At 42.7% G+C, this 21,960-nt stretch overlaps 1 protein-coding gene across 1 annotated transcript in view; it reads left to right on the top strand.

Moving 5' to 3' along the window:
• Window positions 1-21,604, top strand: part of fam43a (family with sequence similarity 43 member A) — a 52,613-nt gene extending 31,009 nt beyond the window's left edge. Inside the window, exon 2 of the mRNA XM_063045721.1 lies at window positions 21,587-21,604. The gene's annotated coding sequence lies outside the window, so the exon portion shown is untranslated. The remainder of the gene's footprint in view (window positions 1-21,586) is intronic.
• Window positions 21,605-21,960: the final 356 nt, after the last annotated feature.

The following is a 21,960-nucleotide window of genomic DNA, read 5'->3' as shown; positions in this document are numbered from 1 at the left end:
CCGATATCCGTATGCTCCATGACCGCTGGACTAGGTGTGTAAATGCAGGAGGGGACTAGGTTGAAAAATAAATGTGCTAGGTTTACTAAAATTGACTCCTTCTACCTGAGGCCACGAACTTATCAATCACTCGTCGTAAAGTCCTAACCTATTCAACCTTTCCTGAAAACATGGACAAAAGAGCTGAAGTACAAGGTGAGCATTGCTGCCTTTGGCATCAAGACAAATGTAGTATTAAAACAGCCCAAGTTAAAATGAGTCAATGGCAACCAGGAGAAAAATCCTCTCCTCGTTAGATTCATAATTATAGGTACAGTATGTGTTTGTGGGTGCTGGATCAACTCAGCACCAGGTTATATTGGAAGTGATTCCTTAGAAAAGATACCCTGGCTGAGCTAGCCTCGATGTATACATAGTCAGTTACCTTCCTTGTTCATGATATTCAGCTCCATTCACAGCTCCACAGTTAATAAAGGAGCCCATGTCAACATACAACAAAATCTATGCAGTATTCAGCCTTGGGTTCTTGTGCTCCACGGAATTGCCAAGCAATGGCCATCAGAAATACAATTACCATTCATCATGTCACTGTCAAAAAAAGCTTAAGTTCATCAGCCACACAAATGTTATAATTAGAAGAGCAGGTCACAGGCCGGCAGGAACCTACCTACTGACTCCCCTAACCTTGCTGCCTCATTCTAGGCTCTAGCCGAGAATCATCATCAGAATCCTTTCCACTTGCCAACATAAGTGCTGCTCCAACAGCATCCATGTGTGTAGCTCGACATCATCCCTTAGCAAGCTGGTCATTTCATTGGAACTCCAATGTACTTTCACTTCATTTCCATTAGAGAGTTGCAGTATCAGAGAGCAGCATCTGGAGTTTTCACTTAGCAGCCCACAACGGATTTGTTGAAAGCATTGTTCAAATCCAGCACATTTAGTGTCTAGAAAAATGCAGCGGCTCATTGGAAACATTACCACCTAAAGGTTTCGCTCGCTCCACATCACACGATTCCTCAGCCTGGAATCTTATCAACAATACTTCGTGTTCATTGAGGCAAAACCGTGGAATTTATGACTAGCACAGTGGCAGTACCATCACCAGCAGAACTGCAGTGGTTTATAAATGTGATTCACCGCCAATATCTGAAGGGCAATTAGTAACGGCAATATCATGCATAACAAAAATGTCTAACACTCTATCGGCATTCTTTGAAATGTGTTGCACGCCATTACTTCCCACAAAGCAAAATCTAACATCATGAACGGCAGTGATCCTTCACTCCTGGATAAGATCACTGCCTTTTACGCACACTTTGAAAGTGAGAATGAACTACAGATATGAGGATCCCTGCAGCACCCAGTGACCCCGTGATCACTGTCTCGGATGCCGATGTCAGATTGTCTTTCAAGCGGGTGAACCCTCTCAAGGCAACAGGCTCCAATGGGGTACCTGGAAGGAATCTGACAGCCTGTGCCAACCAACTGGCAGGTGTGTTCAAAGATATTTTCATTCTTTCATTGCTACAGTTGGAAGTTCTCAGCTGCTTCAAAAGGGCAACAAATCATACCAGTACCCAAGAAGCCCAGGGCGAACTGCATTAACAACTATCATCCAGTGGTATTCACATCGACAGTCATGAAGTGCTTTGAGAGGTTGGTTATGGCTAGAATCAACTCCTGCCTCAGCAAGGACCTGGACCCACTGCAATTTGTCTATTTCCACAATAGGTCTTCAGCAGATATGATCTCATTGGCTCTTCAAGTGGCCTTAGATCACCTGTACAATTCTAATACGTATGTTAGCCTGCTGTATATAGACTACAGCTCAGTGTTTAACACAATCATTCTTACAGTTTTGATCAAAAAGCTCCAAAACCTGGACCTCTATACCTCCATCTGCAACTGAATCTTTGACTTCCTCACCAGAAGACTACAGTCTCTGTGGATCAGAAATAACATCTCCACCTTGCTGACAATCAACACTAGTGCACCTCAAAGGTGTGTGCTTATCCCATTGTTCTACTCTCTCTACAACCATAGCTGTGTGGCTAGACACAGCTCAAATGCCATCTATAAATTTGCTGACAACACAACTATTGTTGGCAGAATTGCAGATGGTGTTGAGAAGGTGCACAGGAATGACAGATACCAGCTAGTTGAGTGGTGTCACAGTAACAACCTTGCACTCAACATCAGTAAGGCCAAAGAATTGACTGTGGACTTCAGAAAGGGTAAAACAAGGGAACACGCACCAGTCCTCATCGAGGGATCTGAAGTTGAAGTTGAGTAATTTCAAGCTCCTGGGTGTCAACACCTCTGAGAGTCTATCCTGTGCCCAACATATTGATGTAGTTACAAAGAAAGCATGACGGTAGCTATATTTCATTAGGAATTTGAGGAGATTTGGTATGTCACCAAAAACACTCACAACATTTCTACAGGTGTACTGTGGAGAGCATTCTAACTGACTGTGTCACTGTCTGGTCTGGGGGGAGGAGAAGCACTGTACAGGATTGAAATAAACTGCAGAGAGTTGTAAATTCAGTCAAATCCATCATGGGTACTAGCCTCCCCAGAATCCAGGACATCTTCAAGGAGCAATGCCTCAAAAAGACAGCATCCATTAAGAACCCCCATCACCCAGGGCATGCCCTCTTCATGTTGCTACCATCAGAGAGGAGATACAGGAGCCTAAAGGCACACACTCAATGATTCGGAAAGAGCTTTCTCCCCCTTGCCATCAGATTTCTGATTGGACATTGAACCCATTAACACTATCTCACTACTTTCTTTTCTGTACTGCTGCCGAACAGCAACACATTTCACAACATATGCCAGTGATATTAAACCTGATTCTGATTCTGACCACTGCAGCACACCCAGCAATAATTGCTGTGTGCAGAAGAAATCTAAAGTTCTATCTGGCACACCATTTCTCCCATTAAGGATCTTTAATGCTAGGTCAGAAAACCTAGTTTCCAATTTTCGCCAATTCTTATTTCACTTTTGCGCTGATTTAACTTGAAAAGGCTTGCAGTCACTACCAGATTTATATATGCAGTGCAAACTAGCTTTAAGTAATTCAGGACAATTATTGATGGCTAATGATTAATGTTGGATACACACAGTAATCACGATAATGATCAAGCAGTATAAAATTGTATAAGAGGGGATGACAATCATGCACTTTGGTGAACAATCTAATTTGGACACGGTGCATTTAGAAATTGGGCTTCATTGTCTGGGAAAGTCCAAGGTTGGATCCCTATGGAATATGCGCTGAGTTAACTGAACTTTTCACTCACTATAATTCATGCTGGTGTTTTGTGATCCAGATGTTCTTCAAATGTCCAGAATGAGACAATAAACTTGTTGCTTTTGGCTGTTTTATTACATGTTGCAAGGACAATGAAGAGCCAAGAGAATGAAGAAACTGTGGTCATCGTCTATAAAAATTAGCTCCATCTAAAAAAGTAACAACATTCCAGTAATAAAAATTACCTTATAAAACAGCCAGTTTCAAGTGGTGTGCCACCTGCTAGTGAAAAACTAAGAAATTAAGAAAAATACAGAAGCAACTGTACCACAATTACTTTTCAGTGTCTTTTCCGATTACATAGACATACTGTAGGTTATTATATACTGGGATAAAAATAAAAGCAAGCATAGGAAAGTGAAATCACAAGAAAAATACAACCAAAACAATTCTGCACCCTAATTCAAAAAATCCATAGTTAAGAAAGACCAAAAGAGAGCATTTGCCTTTGTACTGCATAAGATTTGTACTATACAAATTAATTTGAATCTCTTGTGCATCCATGAAGTTTACATTTTTGTAAAGAGATAATGCAATTACTCCATTTGCTAATGAAGAAATGTAGAACAATTATCTTTTCTGGAATCAAATACCATTCAAACACTTCAATTAGATTTAATAATATGTTAAAATAAATATTGTTGATTTTCTGTGATTTATTTACCAGGAAGATCTGACAAGATGCTACTTGCAGCCTCCTGAATCCTTATGATATGTTTCATGCAGAATTGATGAACAGCAAGGTCAGCTAGTTTAACAGGATACATATATGTAAATTGATTAAACGGGAAGGATTTTGTCCTGGTATATTATTCATCTGTCAATTTCCTTCAAATTTTAAAGAATGGCAATCTACAGTCAGGAAAGCAATATATCTTTTTTATGCATTGAAAATCATTTTTCAGTGGAATGGGAGCAGCATTTTTCTTTAGGCACTATTGTGTAATACAAGTTTTAATAATATTATCCATTGCTTTTTGTGTAGGTGTTTTTTTAATAGAAACATCTGTGGGTGGATTGCAGTTGATAGCTGAGCCTGCAGAAGTATGTCTGCTTTAATATGTGCTTCAATGAAAGTTTAAAGGGTAAAAGAGCTTTGTGGGTAAAATTGACGGAAAGGAGTAAAGTATAAAAACAAGTGGAAGCCATTGACTCCCCACAGGCATGTTTACTCATTCATGTGCATAATGGCTGAATTGTAACTCAACTTCTTGTATATTTATCACCCCATAATTCCCTGTTGAACAAAAACCTATTTTATTTTTAGAATTGCCACATTGACCCAGCAATAATTTCCATTCTATCACTATCTGCATGCAGGTAGTCTTCTAATTTAATTATTGAAAGACCTGCTTCTAACTTTTACACTCTATTTTCCTAGTCTGAACATCACAAGCAATGGAGATCGTATTTGCCTACCCTATCCCTGCTAATATTTTGTAACACTTAACCCTGTCAAAAGTGCGGAGCACGGGTGGACACAAATGCAGGACACAAACACGTTTTGTAGTGTTAACAAAAATAGAGTTTACTAATAGTTACTAGGAAAGCAGGGAAGCAAGGGTTATACAGAGGGACATCAAGGAGTGAATGAAGTGGAAGCAGGAATATGCATGGCTGGAGCTGGCTTCGGACCCTGGACTGGGACTCAGGGCCTGGGCTTGGCCTGGGACTCGGGACCCGGACTTGGACTTGGATAGGGACTTGGGAGTCGGGACCTGGACTTGGACTTGGAACACGGGACATCGGAGCCTGGACTTGGAACTTGGAACATCGGAATACAGAGCTGGGACTCTTCCTTGGACACAGGACACAGAGCCGGGACTCTTCCTTGGATACAGGACACAGAGTTGGGACTCTTCTTGGACAGAGAACACAGAACTAGGACTCTTCTTGGACGCAGGACGCAGAGCCAGGACTCTTCTTGGGTGCAGGGCACAGAACACAGAACACAAAGAGACAGTTCCCCACTCAAGGTAGCGGCAAATGGCTGGACCTATCCAGTGGAGACAAGGACATGAAGAGACAGTTCCCAACTCAGGGGAGCAGCAGATGGCTGAACCTACCCAGCAAAGACGTGGACAAGAAGAGACAAAACCACACAACGATAGACAGTTCTTTTATCTTGTCACTAAGTGGCTCCAAGTAGCGGTGAGCTCGCGACTCAGCCCTAGAACTACAGACAGCAGCTCTAAACTCACTCTGGCGGGTTAACTTGACAGACCCACTTCAGCAAGATAGCATAGCAGGCTCGCTCAGGCACGGTAACTTGACAGGCTGGCTCCAGCGAGCCAGCGAGGAGAGGCGACTTACTGGCACTGGCTTTGGAGAGGAAACTAGACTTGCTCCGGCAATGTGACTTGGCTTACTCCAGCAAGGTGACTTGCTCGCACTTGCTTCGGTGACAGTCTAGTGCCGAGCAGCTGTAAGCCCGACACTATATAATGCTGGTTCATCTGAGAATCAAGTGCCTTTAATTACAGAGGTCAAGAAACATGGGGAAACAATGAATTAAAGGAAAACAAGGAGTCAACGATCCTGATCGTGAAACAAAGGAAATTTAAAGGGAACCAGGGAATAACCGATCAAGACCGTGACAAACCCTGAGTCTTATAAATTGTGACAATGTGATCTTAATTTGTAATTCAACCTCTGGAACTGTTAAATCTACACCACATCCCCTAGGATTAATATGTCCACCTGAAGGTGCTGTGTTCAGTATTCTTTATGGTATCCCATGTGCTCAAATAGCTGTTACATACTACTTTGGGGTGTATGGGGTGTCAGGGAGGGGTAGCACCTCTGGTGGGGGAACATGCCACGTCCTTTTCAAGGCGGTTAGTCCACCTTTAGTCCTCGCCTGGCACTCAGCTCTCACCTGTGGCTCCCCGTAGCTGTTTGCATGCGACAGCGGCCACATCCCAGGCAATGGCTTCGACAAGCCGGCTAAACCAGGTGAGGGTAGCCAACGGGTTTCAAGCCCTTGGTGAGATAGGGAGTTGTCTATCCCAGCATTTGAAGACAGACTCCGGTGGATTGAGTGGACGAGACCAATGGAAGGTCCAACGGTCAAGAAGGCGGTCTCTGCAAGCATCGTGGAACGTGTAGAGCACGACAGGACACAGAAGACATCCTGGTCATCCACTGTGCCTAGTCCCATCTCCAGCTGTCTAGACTCTGTCTTGTCACTGGATCCAGATGGGAATTGGGAAGAGAGAGTGAGGCTGACGCTGCGCAACTCTCCCTCACTGAAATCCGAATCACGCGCTAGTCTCGACACCATCATAATGGTGTCAAGGTCCTCATCGACATCAACGATGGACGAACATACACATACTTCTAAATGTCTGTCTTCCTGACCTGTAAATATGTAGAGCAACTAACATCTAATTATATTTTATTGCCATTCATGGTATTTTAACGCTCTATGTAGATGGAATCCACGTCCCATGTTTTTCAGAATCTCCATTATTTGCAACTTATCTTCATTTAATAAATATTCTGTTTTGAATCAAGAGGATGATCTAATTTTGGTCTACATTGAAATTCCTTTATCACAGTTTTACCTATTTGATGCATTATTTAATATTTATCTAAATTCTTTTGAAATTCAAAATGTCTTTACTGTATTGAAACATGCCTATCCTTATGTCAATGACAAATTTCTATACATATCAGTCTACTTCATTACCTAATGTACCTTATTAACAGACAAATTTTTGCGACCCTAATGCAGATCATAATTGCTCAGAAGTCACTCACAACAAATTTGAGGGCTTGCTTATTATCTCAACACTGTCATCTGCTGCTCAGCCAAATAGTCTTGGCAAGTCTGATAATTGGATGAGACTTGGAGAACAGCTTAGTTAGCTGTCAAGGTTCTTTTCAATTATTTCTATGACAGGGACTTCTTCAGTCCCTCGATTCACCCCCTGCCTCTTGCAAAACATCTTACATTATGCAACACACTACTGCACTGCCACCCAGGGACTTGTCATTTGGGATTAAGGTGATTGCAATTTAAAAAAGATGTTCAGAGAATTTTCAGCTATTACCCGAAGTTTATCATTTGGTTACCCATGGTGTTTTTCGAATTTCTTCTGTTACATCATCGTAATTCAGTTTGATTATGAAGTTGACAGCATCGTAATCGGTTCATCAGTTTCCTCACTGGGACTGATGCACAGAAACACCATGATACTCCCATTCTTTTTGGGTTGATACAGGCACAGAATTTTATGGAGGGCACCTACAGTTCCTTGGATTGCACTGATCAGCGATACAAACAAGAGAAAATCTGCAGATGCTGGCAATCTAAGTAACACACACAACATGCTGGGGGAACTCGGCGGACCAGGCAGCATCTAGAAAAAGAATACAGCTGACGTTTTGGGCTGAGACCCTTCGGCAGGACCTGCTGAAGGGTTTTGGCCAGAAACGTCGACTGTACCCTTTTCCTAGATGCTGCCTGGCCGGCTGAGTTCCTTCAGCATGTTGTGTGTGTTGCACTGATCAGTATCAGTGTTTTAAGGATATACAAGGTAGAACAGAAGGAAAATAAAGGTAAAGAATCAAAGAAATAATAACAGGCCACACAGCATTTATGCACCAGAAGATAAGGGAAGTGTGGGATATATATGTCAAAGCAAAGATAGCTAACTTTAGATGACTACAACATTCATTCAAATACAGGTCGACCTTCACTAATCCAACTACCTGTAATCCGGTTCCTTCGATAATCTGGCACTGATTATGCTTAATGTGATCCTTCTGTAATTCAGCATTTTCACTAATCCAGCACTCCTCAGGTCCCAATGGTGCCGGATTAGTGAAGATCGACCTGTACCAAGAAGCTTTAAAATACATCTAAGAAACTGTGAAAGTTCTGTTTAACCAGCATATTTTCAAGGTATTATTAAATTAATCATGTTGCCGTATACCACTGAGGCATATTTTCCCTCTCAACTTCCCCCCCTCCCATATGCTTAATTTCTTTCTCCCCTAACCACTAAAAAATGGTCACTTTGATTAATGGAACAAGTCTCCCATTTGTGTCATAGAGTCAAATTGGACATAAGCAGTTCTACAGATCACCAAGTCTATGCTGACCAACAAGCATCCATCCAACATGCTCTTGATGTTTATAGGCCTCCCAGATTCCATCTACCCTTTGGATGAAAATGTTTCTTTGCAGATGCTCTCTAAATTTCTTACCCCTTAGTCTAAGCCATGACCTTGAATCTTAGATACCTCAGATACTGGGAGTAGATTCTTTCATTTATTCTGTCCATGCCCTTCATAATTTATTCATTTTTAGGGCCCACCCTCAACCCCTCCTGCTTCAAGGAAAAGAACTCTAGCCTAGGCACTGTCCCTTCCTAACTACAAAGCTCCACCCGAGAAACTATTGGTGTAACTCAACTGTAGCTTCTCCAATGCAATGCAATCAAAATCATACAGGGCTGTTCACGGTGACATACATTTACTTTGATAATAACATTTAATTGAACTTTGAAACTTAGGTCTAAGATATGCAGACAATAAATATTCTGAAAATGATTAATAATCATTGTACATGCATGTCATTGGTCAAACGCACCAGCTTAAAAGCTAAGGGCCAGGGTCCATAGCTTTTATTTTAATATACACTTTCATCTTAGCGTGAATGAGCAAGTGAAAAAACATCGAAACAAAGCCACTAATTGTGTTCAATTTTTAATGAACATTTTCAAGAAATACCAACTGCAGAGCAGATACCAACAAAGAAAAAACATCTGAAGATTTCTCACCAGTTCTAGTGGCAATGCTGAGTCTTCAGTATTTTTATTCATTTTTTGGGTTAAACTACTTCATTGCTACTTTTTGCTTTATAAAAATATTCAAAGCAGAAATTCACAATTTTGAATTTAAGTTTCATTAGAAGTAGCAAAGTTATAGTTCACTAACAAACATCATTTAAAGCTGATTCATTATCACAAACATATCAGAAATTACAAAAACCTTTTGATGACCTGACAAGCACAATGATTTCGCAGAGCATTTCTCTAATTGTCAATGTTAGGAATATCAGTACTGGAGTCTGAATGACCCCAGTTTTCAGTAAGCCAGTGCCGATTCAAGCTTCAAAACCTCCAACAAATGCCTCAGATTTATCCTCAGAGCTAGGACATGCCAGCAATAAATATTCTGAAAAAGCCTGTAAGCCATATATTCATAAAAGTATCATGTGCCTGAATTTACTGATAAAAGTGTTGTTGTCACTGACCTCTACTCAGCGAAGTGCTGACTTTATCTAAACTGTTCTGGCAGTTGGTTCTTCACAGTTTGAGACTGTTCAATTAACAGTATGGTGTATTAACCCTGTAGGATTATGTTAGATTAATCCACTTCACAATCCACAGTTTAAAGAGAGTTGTCTCATCCAGGCAGCAGGAATCCAATAGCAATCAGCTGCAACCTGCACATGTTTATGTTCTTACAACTCATTCCAACGTCTCAACGTTTACTAAAAGAGCCCTCAACCCCATATGTGGTAACTGATCTGTGAGTCTAATGAGAAAAGGTAAGAGGAACCAGACCTCATGTCAAAGAAGCTTGAAAAGCAAATGAATCTCTGAACACAGTGGAGGCCATGCCTAGTAAATAGTGGTAACAGCTGAACAAATAGCAGCGTTTTAATCAGGCGTCTTAGAAAGTTGCAAAGTCAAATTCATTGAAACATTTGTACAGAACAGGGAAGCTTGCAACTTGATGTATGTAGCACGGAGAGATTCAGAATTTCACAGAGAAGATAAGACCATAAGAACATGGGATATAGGAGCAGAATTAGGCCATTTGGCCCAACAGTTCTGCTCCGCCATTTCATTATGGCTGATCCAATTTTCCTCTTAGCCCCATTCTCCTGCCTTCTTCCGTATCCCTTTATGCCCTGACTAATCAAGTATGTATCAACCTCTGCCTTAAATATACCCAATGACTTGCCCTCACAGCCACATGTGGCAACGAATTCCACAGATTCATCACTCTCTGGCTCAATAAATACCTCCTCATCTCGATTCTAAATGAATATCCCTCTATTCTGAGGCTGTGTCCCCAGGTCTTAGACTTCCGCAACATAGGAAACATCTTCTCCACGTCCGCTCAACAGAGGCCATTCAACATCCAATAGGTTTCAATGAGATCCCCCTCTCATTCTTCTGAATTCCACTAAGTACAGGCCCAGGGGCATCAAAAACTTTTCATATGATAAGCCTCTCAAGCCCGGAATAATTTCTGTGAACCTCCTTTGAGCCCTCTCCAATGTCAGCACATCCTCTCTGAGGTGAGGGGCCCAAAACTGCTGACAATACTCCGTGAGGCCTCACCAGTGCCTTTTAAAGCCTCAACATTACATCTTTGTTTTTATATTTGAATCCACTTGAGGTGAATGCTAACATTGCATTTGCCTTCCTCACCGCCACTCAACCTGTAAATTACTCTTTAGGGAATCCCATACGAGGACAAGTCATTTGCACCTCAGATTTTTGAATTTTTTCACCATTTAGAAAATAAGTCTACAGCTTTATTTCTTCTACCAAAGTGCATGACCATACACTTACCAACACTGTCTTCCACCTGCCACTTCTTTGCTCATTCTCCTAATCTATCTAGGTCTTTCTGCAACTTCCCTGCTTTCTCAACACTACCTGCTCCCCAACCTATCATCATATTATCCTCAAACTTGGCCTCAAAGCCATCAATTCCGTCATCCAAGTCATTAGTATATAATGTAAAATGAAGCGGTCCTAACAGAGACCCCTGAGGAACACCACTAGTCACCGGCAGCCAACCACAAAAGGCTCCCTTTATTCCCACTCTTTGCCTCCTGCCAATCAGTCAATGCTCTATCCATACTAGTATCTTTTTTGGAATACCATGGGCTTTTAACTTATTAAGCAGCTTCATGTGTGGCACCTTGTCAAAGGCCTTCTGAAAATCCAAGTACACAACATCCACCAATTCTCCTTTGTCTATTCGGCTTGTTATTTCTCAAAAAATTCCAACAGATATGTCAGGCAAGATTTGGCCTTAAAAAACCACACTGACTTCGACCTGTTCTATCATGTATCTCCAAGTACCCCAAAACCACATCCCTAACAATCAACTCCAACATCTTCCCAACCATTGAGGTCAGGCTAACTTACCTATAATTTCCTTTCTTCTGCCTCACTCCCTTCTTGGAGTAACATTTACAATTTTCCAGTCCTCCAGAACCATGCTAGAATCCATTGATTCGAGAAAGATCATTACTGATTTCCCCCACAATCTCTTCAGCTACCTCTTTCAGAATCCTGGAGTGTATACCATCTGCTCCACGTGAGTTAACTACCTTCAGACCTTTCAGTTTCCCAAGCACATAACTTTACTCACCTATGCCCCCTGGCACTCTCGAACTTCTGACATACTGCTAGCGCCTTCCACAGTGGATAGTGATGCAAAATACTTACTCTGTTCATCTGGCCTTTCCTTGTCTCCCATTACGTACCTTTCCAGTGCTTTTTCCAGCGATCCAATATCTACTCTCATCTCTGTTTTACTCTTTATATATCTGAAGAAACTTTTCGTGTCCTGTTTAATATAATTGGCTAGCTTACTTTTGTATTCCATCTATTTCTTGTTTATGCAAACACGAGGAAAACTGCAGATGCTGGAAATTCAAGCAACACACACAAAATGCTGGTGGAACGCAGCAGGGAAGGCAGCATCCATAGGAAGAAGCACAGTTGACATTTCAGGCCGAGACCCTTCATCAAGACTAAACTGAAAGAAGAGATAGTAAGAGATTTGAAAGTGGGAGGGGGAGGGGGAGATCCGAAATGATAGGAAAAGACAGGAGGGGGAGGGATGGAGCTAAGAGCTGGAAAATTGATTGGCAAAAGGGATACAAGGCTGGAGAAGGGAGAGGATCATGGGACGGGAGGCCTAGGAAGAAAGAAAGGGGGAGGGGAGCGCCAGAGGAAGATGGAGAGCAAACAAGGAGTTATTGTGAGATGGATAGAGAGAGAGAAAAAAGGAAAAAATAAAAAACAATCAATCAATAAATAAATAAGGGATGGGTAAGAATGGGAGGAGGGGCATTAATGGAAGTCAGAGAAGTCAATCCTAACCTTACTATAAAACCCACTGCTAAGTGAGCACTGTTGTTGTCTGGCGTACTGACCTCTACCTTGCCGAGGCACAGCGACAACTCGCTGATACCTCCTCTTATTTACCCTTCAATCATGACCCCACTAAGGAGCACCAGGCCATTGTCTCCCACATCATCACCAACCTTATCAGCTCTGGGGATCTCCCATCCATTGCCACTGACCTCATAGTTCCCACGCCCCGCACTTCCCGTTTCTGCCTCCTACCCAAGATCCACAAATCAGCCTGTCTAGGTAGACCCACTGTCTCAGCTTGCTCCTGCCCCACCCAGCTCATTTCTGCGTACCTCGACACTGTTCTATCCCCCCTTGTTCAATCCCTTCCCACCTATGTTCGTGACACTTCTCACGCTCTGGATTTTTTCAATGATTTTAAGTTCCCTGGCCCCCACCGCCTTATTTTCACCATGGATGTCCAGTCCCTATATACCACCATCCCCCACCAAGAAGGTCTCAAAGCTCTCCACTTCTTTTTGGATTCCAGACCTAACCAATTCCCCCCTACCACCACTCTCCACCGTCTAGCGGAATTAGTCCTTACTCTTAATAATTTCTCCTTTGGCTCCTCCCACTTCCTCCAAACTAAAGGTGTAGCCAAGAGCACCCATATGGGTCCCAGCTATGCCTGCCTTTTGGTTGGCTTTGTGGAACAGTCCATGTTCCAAGCCTATACTGGTATCCGTCCCCCACTTATCCTTTACTACATCGACGACTGCATTGGTGCAGCTTCCTGCATGCATGCCGAGCTCGTTGACTTCATTAACTTTGCCTCCAACTTTCACCCTGCCCTCAAATTTACCTGGTCCATTTCTGACACCTCCCTCCCCTTTTTTGATCTTTCTGTCTCTATCTCTGGAGAAAGCTTATCTACTGATGTCTACTATAAGCCTACTGACTCTCACAGCTACCTGGACTATTCCTCTTCCTGCCCTGTCTCTTGCAAAAATGCCATCCCCTTCTTGCAATTCCTCTGTCTCCGCCGCATCTGCTCTCAGGATGAGGCCTTTCATTCCAGGACGAAGGGGATGTCTTCCTTTTTTAAAGGAAGGAGCTTCCCTTCCTCCACCATCAACTCTGCTCTCAAACGCATCTCCCCCATTTCACGCACATCTGCTCTCACTCCATCCTCCCGCCACCCCACTAGGAATAGGGTTCCCCTTGTCCTCACCTACCACCCCACCAACCCCCGGGTCCAACAAATAATTCTCCATAACTTCCGCCACCTCCCACGGGATCCCACCACCAAGCACATCTTTCCCTCTACCCCACCTTTTCTGCTTTCTGCTCCCTACGCGACTCCCTTGTCCATTCTTTCCCCCCCACTGATCTCCCTCCCGGCACTTATCCTTGTAAGTGGAACAAGTGCTACACATGCCCTTACACTTCCTCCCTCACCACCATTCAGGGCCCCAGACAGTCCTTCCAGGTGAGGCGACACTTCACCTGTGAGTTGGCTGGTGTGATATACTGCGTCCGGTGCTCCCGGTGCGGCCATCTATATATTGGCGAGACCCAACACAGACTGGGAGACCGTTCCACTGAACACCTATGCTCTGTCCACCAGAGAAAGCAGGATCTCCCAGTAGCCACACATTTTAATTTCACGTCCCATTCCCATTCTGATATGTCTATCCATGACCTCCTCTACTGTCAAGATGAAGCCACACTCAGATTGGATGAACAATACCTTATATTCCGTCTGGGAATATAATTTTATAATATAATACAAAATGTCCAACCTGATGGCATGAACGTTGACTTCTCTAATTTCCGTTAATGCCCCTCCTCCCATTCTTACCTCATCCCTTATTTATTTATTTATTTGTTTGATTGTTTGTTTGCTATTTTTTATTTTTTCCTTTTTTCTTTCTCTCTCTTTTTTCTCTCTCTGTCCCTCTCACAAATACTCCTTGCCTGCTCTCCATCTTCTGACCCCTAAGAGTTCCTTTACCTTAAGCTTTCTAATCAAATCCAGTTAATGCACAACACACAATGCAGAAAAGCTGATCCCCTCATGGGCTCTACCACGAGCTTCTCCAAAAAGCAATCTTGCAGGCATTCTACAAACTCCCCCTCTCCCTCTTAGGATCCACCACAAACGTGATTTTCCCAATCTAGCATATTGAAATCCCCCATGACTGTCATAACATTTCCATTTTAACATGCATTTTCTTGGCATGGCCAAGTGGTTAAGGCATCAGTCTAGTGATCTGAAGGTCGCTAGTTCGAGCCTCAGCTGAGGCAGCATGTTGTGTCCTTGAGCAAGGCACTTAACCACACATTGCTCTGCGATGATACTGGTGCCAAGCTGTATCGGCCCTGGTGCCCTTCCCTTGGACAACGTTGGTGGCATGGAGAGGGGAGACTTACAGCGTGGGCAACTGCTGGTCTTCCATACAACCTTGCCCAGGCCTGCGCCCTGGAAACCTTCCAAGGCACAAATCCATGGTCTCACAAGACTAACTGATGCCTATTTATTTAATTTCTATCTTCCACCGTAATTTGTAGTATACATCTTTGCTACTGTTTGGAGGTCTGTACATAGCTCCCACCTGGGTCTTTCTACCCTTGCAGTTTCTTTGCTTTTCCCACAACTTTTCTACACCTCTGATCCTACATCTCCTCTTTCTAATGATTTGATTTAATTTTTTAACAGCAGAACCACCTCACCCCCTCTGCCTACCTGCCTGACTTTTTCAATACAATGTGTATCCTTGGATGTTAAGCTCCCAGCTATAATCTTCCTTCAATCACAATTCAGTGATGCCCACAATGTCATACTTGCCAATCTCTAACTGTGCTACAAGTTCATCTACCTTATTCCATATACTGAGTGCATTCAAATATAACACCTTTGAGTACTGTATTCATTGCCCTTTTTGATTTTGTATGCCTTTTACATTGCAATTCATCCCGTTGACAGTAATTTTGCCTTATCATCAGTCTCTCCTTGTTAGCAGTCTCACTACAAAGTGTCCAACTACCTCATCCTCAGCACTATCACTCCAGTTCCCTTCCCCCAAATTAATTTAAATCCTCCCGAACAGCTCCAGGTAAAATGGAAAGAGATCTATTACCTTGGTAGATTTATATAGAAATACTTATAAGAAACCAAAAATTCCTCCAATAGATTTTTGATGTAAGGAATAAAACTGTAAGGAAAAGGTGTGAAAGAAATCACATTAACGTGGACTGAAACAATTTTGCAGACATTTTTGGAAGCCTACTGGTCAGTGTTAGCATTTTATATTTTCGACAGAGGAGAAAAAAATTATCTACTAACACTGTTTCACAAAAATGTCACTATTAGTACAAAGTTCAATACTAATCATGAAGTTAATTGTCAACCAATTTGATACTGAAAATGGAGAAGAAAGAGATTCTGCAAATGCTGGAAATCTTGAGCAACAGACACAAAATGCTGGAGGAATTCAGCAGCTCAGGAGGGAAATAAACAGTCAATATTTTGGGCTGAGACCCTTCATCGGACATGGAAAGGTAAAGAGGCTGAAGCAAAATTAATATGTTGGGGGGGGAGGAACACAAGCTGGCAGGTGATTAGTGAGTCAGGATGAGGGGAAAGGTAGATGGCTGGGTGAGTGTGGGTGAAAATGAATGATGTGAGAAGCTGGAAGAGGCAAAGGGCTGAAGAAGGATGTCTCTGATAGGAGAGGACAATAGACCAACGGATTAAAGAGAAGGATGTGTTAATCAGAGGAAGGTGATGGACAGCCATGAGAGTGGGGGAGGGAAAGAGAAGAAAGGAGGGAGGCACCAGAATGAGGGAAAACAAAGGTGGTGGGGTGAGATTGGAAGCAGAGGGGTATGGTTACTGGCAGTCAGACACCATCAGGTTGGAGAATACCTGATCAGAATACAAGGTATTGTTCCTCCAAACTGCATCTGGCCTCATTATGATACTCGTCACATTGACATTTCAGGTTGAGACCCTTCATCAAGGCTGGAATGAAAGAAGGGCAGAAGCCAGAATAGAAAGGTAGGGAGAGCTGTATGGATAGCGTCCCTTTTGTCTTCATCATCTACCCCTCGAGCCCAGGTATCCAACATCTGCACTTCCACCATCTTCCAGACTCATCTTCCCCATACCCCCCTCCCATCTCTGCTTTCAGCAGGCGTTGCTCTCTCCAAGACTCCTTTGTCCATTCTTCCCTTCCCACCCATCATACGTCCGCAACCATGCTAAGCGCTACATCTGAACTTACACCACTCCCCTCATAATTCAGGGCTCCGGAGCAGCTCTTCCAGGCGAGGCATCACCTCATCTACAAATCTGTCACTGTAACTTATTGCATTTTGTGCTGCCAGTGTGGCCTCCTCTACATAGCAAACCTGCCCACAAGGATATAACCCATCCCTTCTGAACAGGTCATACCTTCCCCAGAAGAGATCCCAATTACATTCTCTGAGGAGCTGCAGCTCAGTGCACCTGATGCAGAAGTGGTTATCCGGGAGATAAAGGTCTCTCAGAATTCCCACATCACACTTAAAGAACACAACACAGCCCCTGGAGCCATTCTCACTGCACTAACTGTGCCTTAATGGATGAGGAATAAAGAAGAAAGAAGAAGAACCATACCAGATACTTACCTCGTCTAAGTCTGAACTCACCTAAGCCTGATGAGCCAAAGCCTTCCCACTCTAACATTGGCCCACTCACACAATGACTGCTCCACTTGCTCCTGCATTATTTTTATTCACCATTCCTAATGAATCTCATTTATAGATTGGGCAGTTTAAACTCAGAAAACTTCTGCTAAGTGCTGCTTTTTTAATGTTCAATCTCAAACCTGTGCGAGGTCCCACACTCTCATACACTGACTGGGCGCAATTCAGACCTCTGTGAAGTCACCTCTTCTCATCGTGCACCCATTCACTGACTGGGGATAATTCAAGGTTGGAGGAGCAACACTTCATATACTGTCTGGGTAGCCTCCAACCTGATTCCTTTAATGTCCAGTAGACACTCCCTTGTGTTTTCTTCCCCTTTCTTTAGTTTTCCCTCATTTTGATTGCTCTCTTACCCCTTGTCTTCTCCTCCCCTGCTTTCATGACATGCCCATCACCCTCCTCCTTCCTCAGCCCTTTATGTCTTCCACTAGCTTCTCACATCATTCCCTTTCATCACCCTTCTCTCACCCACGTACCTTTCCCTCATCTGGACTCCCATACCACATGTCAGATTGTGCACCTTCCACCTTCTTATCCTGGCTTTTGCCTCCCTCCTTTCCAATCTCAGCCTAAAACTGTTCATCTTCCTTCACAGATGCTGCTGAACTGCTGAGTTCCTCCAGCATTTTGCATGTGTTGGTCTGGAAAATGCCAATTGCTGTTTATTCACAAAAGAATCAGGTTTTACTAAAGATGAAGACTCTGAAAAACGCATTTCCAAGGGCTAATCACGCTAAACCTGCCGTCATACTCAGACTATGGCTCCCTGCTGACGCTGCACAGCAGTCACAACTTCAAGCATTTTGCTGAAACCACACCTGATTTACTGCAGGAATTTCTCCAGATTAATATGCATTTTTGTGCGTAACATGGACATGCAAGGTTAGCCTTGCAGATGCCTCAATCATCTACAAGTTCCATGTTGCTTTTAATAGACAAAGACTCATCATCCAACCAGTCTGGCTTTCCAAAGAGACAGGCTCTTAGCTACATTTCTCAGAGAAACATCTATGCAGGCTGCACTTTCACAAGGTATTCCTCACTCACATCAGCAGCCTCAGAGATCATCAAAGGTGGATATGAGCCTGCACTGCTGTTATAGTTATAGTCTAGGTTAGTATCACTCTTGCCTTCTTATCATATTTACTGATGCAGACCACATATAGCAGTTGAATGATTTCAGCTGCGCCAGGGCGGTCAATGATACTTCGTTCAACTCCGGACCATCAGTCCACAGATGCACACCAGCTGGCCACAGGTTATTAGCTATTTGTTGCTTGTTTCACTCATAGTCTACACATATTCTCATCAAGATCGCCCTTGTTCTTTCTTGCCAGTGAACTCCAACTCTCAGCCCTGGAGTTTCTTCATGGCTCCTGGGGAATAGCCGAAAGACATTCCTCCTCTAGATCAACACAAGGAACTCAGCAGGTCAGGCAGCAACTCTGGAAGTGAATAAACAGTCAACGTTTTGGACCAAGACCCTTCTTCAGGACTCAAAAGGAAGGGAGAAAATGCCAGAATAAAAAGGTGGGAGGGGAGTTCCCCAATTTATGACCAACATAGAGGAGGCCACATCAGGAGCAGTGGACACAAAAGACGACCCCAGAAATTCGCAGGTGAATTGTTGTCTCATCTGGAAGCAGTGTTTGCAGCCCTGAGTGGAGGTGAGGGAGAAGGTGAATGGGCAGATGCAGCACTTTGGCCCCTTGCAGGGATAAATGCCAGAGGGAGATTAGTGAGGAGAGATGAGTGGACAAGGGAATCACAGAGACCCCTACAACAGGTGGAGAGAGGGGTGGAGGTAAAGATATGCTTGGTGGTGGATCCTGTTGGAGATGGCAAAAGTTGCCCAGAATGATGGTGTGATGCACCAGCTTTTCAATGCTCCTCTCAGCACAGACGAAATATGCCAGTCCCTGCAATTAAACAGTCCCGATGAAGGGAGCATGTTTATTTGTACTCTGCTCTGAAATTCAACCCACAGGATTTTCTTGAACAATATTAAGTTCAACTGAAAGTCCAATTGAAAATAAACTGAAACCAGCTGTACTCCTGCTAGAGCAGCTGAGGCATCTTACACTGCATCCTCCAGATCGGCAAAGTGTAGAAAACCTCACTCAACTAGTGAGGATCTTGTGCTTTATCCAGTAATCAAGAAAGCATTGGATGGTCTTAGCCTCTTTCTGCTTTTGGACAATGCACTTAGCCCCATACTTGCAGAAAACAACAGGGCTTAGCTAGTCAAATCAGTAAGAACGAGTCTTACTTTTGTGCTTCAGATCAACAAGATATTGACGTAACCAATACAGCAAAGCAAAGCAATCATATGCACAAACACAAGAGATTCTGCAGATGCTGGAAATCCAGAGTAACCCACACAAAATGCTGGAGTAACTCAGCAGGTCAGGCAGCATCTATGGAAAGGAAGAACGAGTCAATGTTTTGGACTGAGACACTTCATCAGGACTGAATCAATCATATACTGATAGCTACTATTGGGGTAAAAATCAATGAATGGACATAAAGTTGATTGAAAACAGAAACTTTGCTCCAGGGAGTGTAAGTTTCCAGAGTTGTTTTCACAGAGTGGCACTTGCTGCAAACTCAATATCAATGTCAAAATGTTTTGTTACATTAAAAGTAGTTAAAGTAATAAATCTCAACCATTAAACTCAAGGCTTCTTACAATGGTATGTGAAGGGTCGTGAAACCATGTAAGAAACTTTTATTTAAGTAAGAGCTGAGGTGGCTGTCAAGTGTCTGTATCCTGAAAGTAAATTCTGACAAGAGTCTGCAGACAGAAGGAAGACGCCATGATGAGTGTAACTGTCTCAGCTTGGGGCACTCCGGAGTTCAGGGTTCAACTCCAGCACCGTTCTGTAAGGAGTCTCTGTACGTCCTCCCCATGGAATGCATGGGTTTTCCCCAGGTGCTCTGGTTTCCTCCCACAGTCCAAAGGTGTAGTGGGTAGATTAATGGGTCATCGTAATTGTCCCGTGATTAGGTTCGGGTTAATCAGAAGTTGCTCAAAGAGCCAGAAAGGCCTGCTCCATGCTGTATCACTAAATAAAATAAAATAAAATATTGTACAGCTTTGAATGTCTGTGACTCACTGCATCAACTAATGGCTTCACATTTTACTTGGGTATTTTTTGATTAATGTCTTTGGTGGACTCAATGAACTTGATCTTTTTGTTTTGCAAGGAATGAGCAACAGCAATTTCCATGCTGAAGTAATGTCACAGGCCCTTCCCAAAGATTTCCTTTTGGAGTAGCAGTCTGTAAGGCAATGCAATTATGGTTCCAACATCATCAGCCGGAATGAAGCATTTCAGAATGTCAGACCTAAACATTAATGTGACAAACTAGAATTTGTCAAACACTTCCTTGAAGGAAATGCAATTCAAAAAATGGCTTTGAAACCTTAATTTACACTATTATGTATTAAAAAACAATACTTTCATGATCATGAGGCAGATTGTGATTGATTTTGTTGTTGATGCAATTTTAAACAAAAAATGTTGGGTATTTTTTGGAACATGGCAAGAAAAGAGCATAATGATTAGAATATGAGGGGTTTGACTACAAAATTAAGGGAGACATTTTCCATTGGTAGGAGAGCAAGATGTCTAAATAATACTGTGTACATAATACAATACAAATCTAACATATACTTTGCATATATATGTGAAGGGGAGTGAAGCTCACACAGTATTCCACATAGAGCTAAAATGATGTCATTGAATAAAATTCTTGCAAGAGTCTGTGAACACAAATTTAAATGAAGAAATGTCATGGAAGATAACTACAATTAATTGCTACAATCCGAAAAGAAATGTATAAACATTTTAAGACAAGGATTGCAAGACTGTGTATAAAGAACAGCCACATAGAACTAACAATGTGACACTCTGTAAAGACTAGCACAATTACAGGAGGTTGGAAAATCTTCTGTGTTGTATTAATTCATGATTTTATGCTCCTAATGTCCAAGGTTGCATTCTGAAACTAATAATTAGTACTTCAGTGAAAGTTGACTGAGCTCCCACAAAGTTACACATCCCACACTCTGCTCCTCCTCTCGAGCATTCAAAGGTCAAAGCCTCCCCTGCCTTCCACACTGTAGCGTTATTAAGTGTTCCCATGACACAAAATCCAGGTTTCTCAACCTCTACTCTCATGAATACAATCAAGCCATGATCTCATATCTTCTTATTCACAAAATCAGATGTCTAAAGACAAACTGTGGTTCGTTTCTTTTTTTACAGCAATGGGGCAATGTTGTTTGCTATTTTTTCATAGCAATTTAATGACAGATTTATTCGAATTAAAAGAACAAAGCTGAAATTTCACAGAATGCAAAAATGTGCTTGACTTCCATCTCTAGTGTCTGCAGGATTACCGGGAAAGTGCCACCATGCGTCCAATTCCAGCATTCAGTTAACCACAACTGCATGAGGTCCAGCTACCGTGACAAGCAAGCACAGAAAAGCGGGCTCTTTAACCTTCTTCTGTAACACTGTAGGTAGGGTAAAGTAGCCTATGTTATTGCTCAAAGAAAAGACCATTCTCTCAGGAGAATTTCCTGGCAACTTTGCTTCTTCTCCATACATTGCTGGTCAATATCTCATATTAAAAATGTGGAAGTGGTGGGTTGGTGGGGTTGGTGGGGTTGGTGGGTTGGGGGGTTGGGGAGGAGCGGCACGGTGTTATAGCAGTTAGCGTAACACTATTACATTGCCAGTCACCCGGGTCCAGTTA

The sequence above is a fragment of the Mobula hypostoma genome, chromosome 4, assembly GCF_963921235.1.
Source record: "Mobula hypostoma chromosome 4, sMobHyp1.1, whole genome shotgun sequence".
Lineage (NCBI taxonomy): Eukaryota > Metazoa > Chordata > Chondrichthyes > Myliobatiformes > Myliobatidae > Mobula > Mobula hypostoma.
This window is presented reverse-complemented; position numbering and strand designations above follow the sequence as displayed.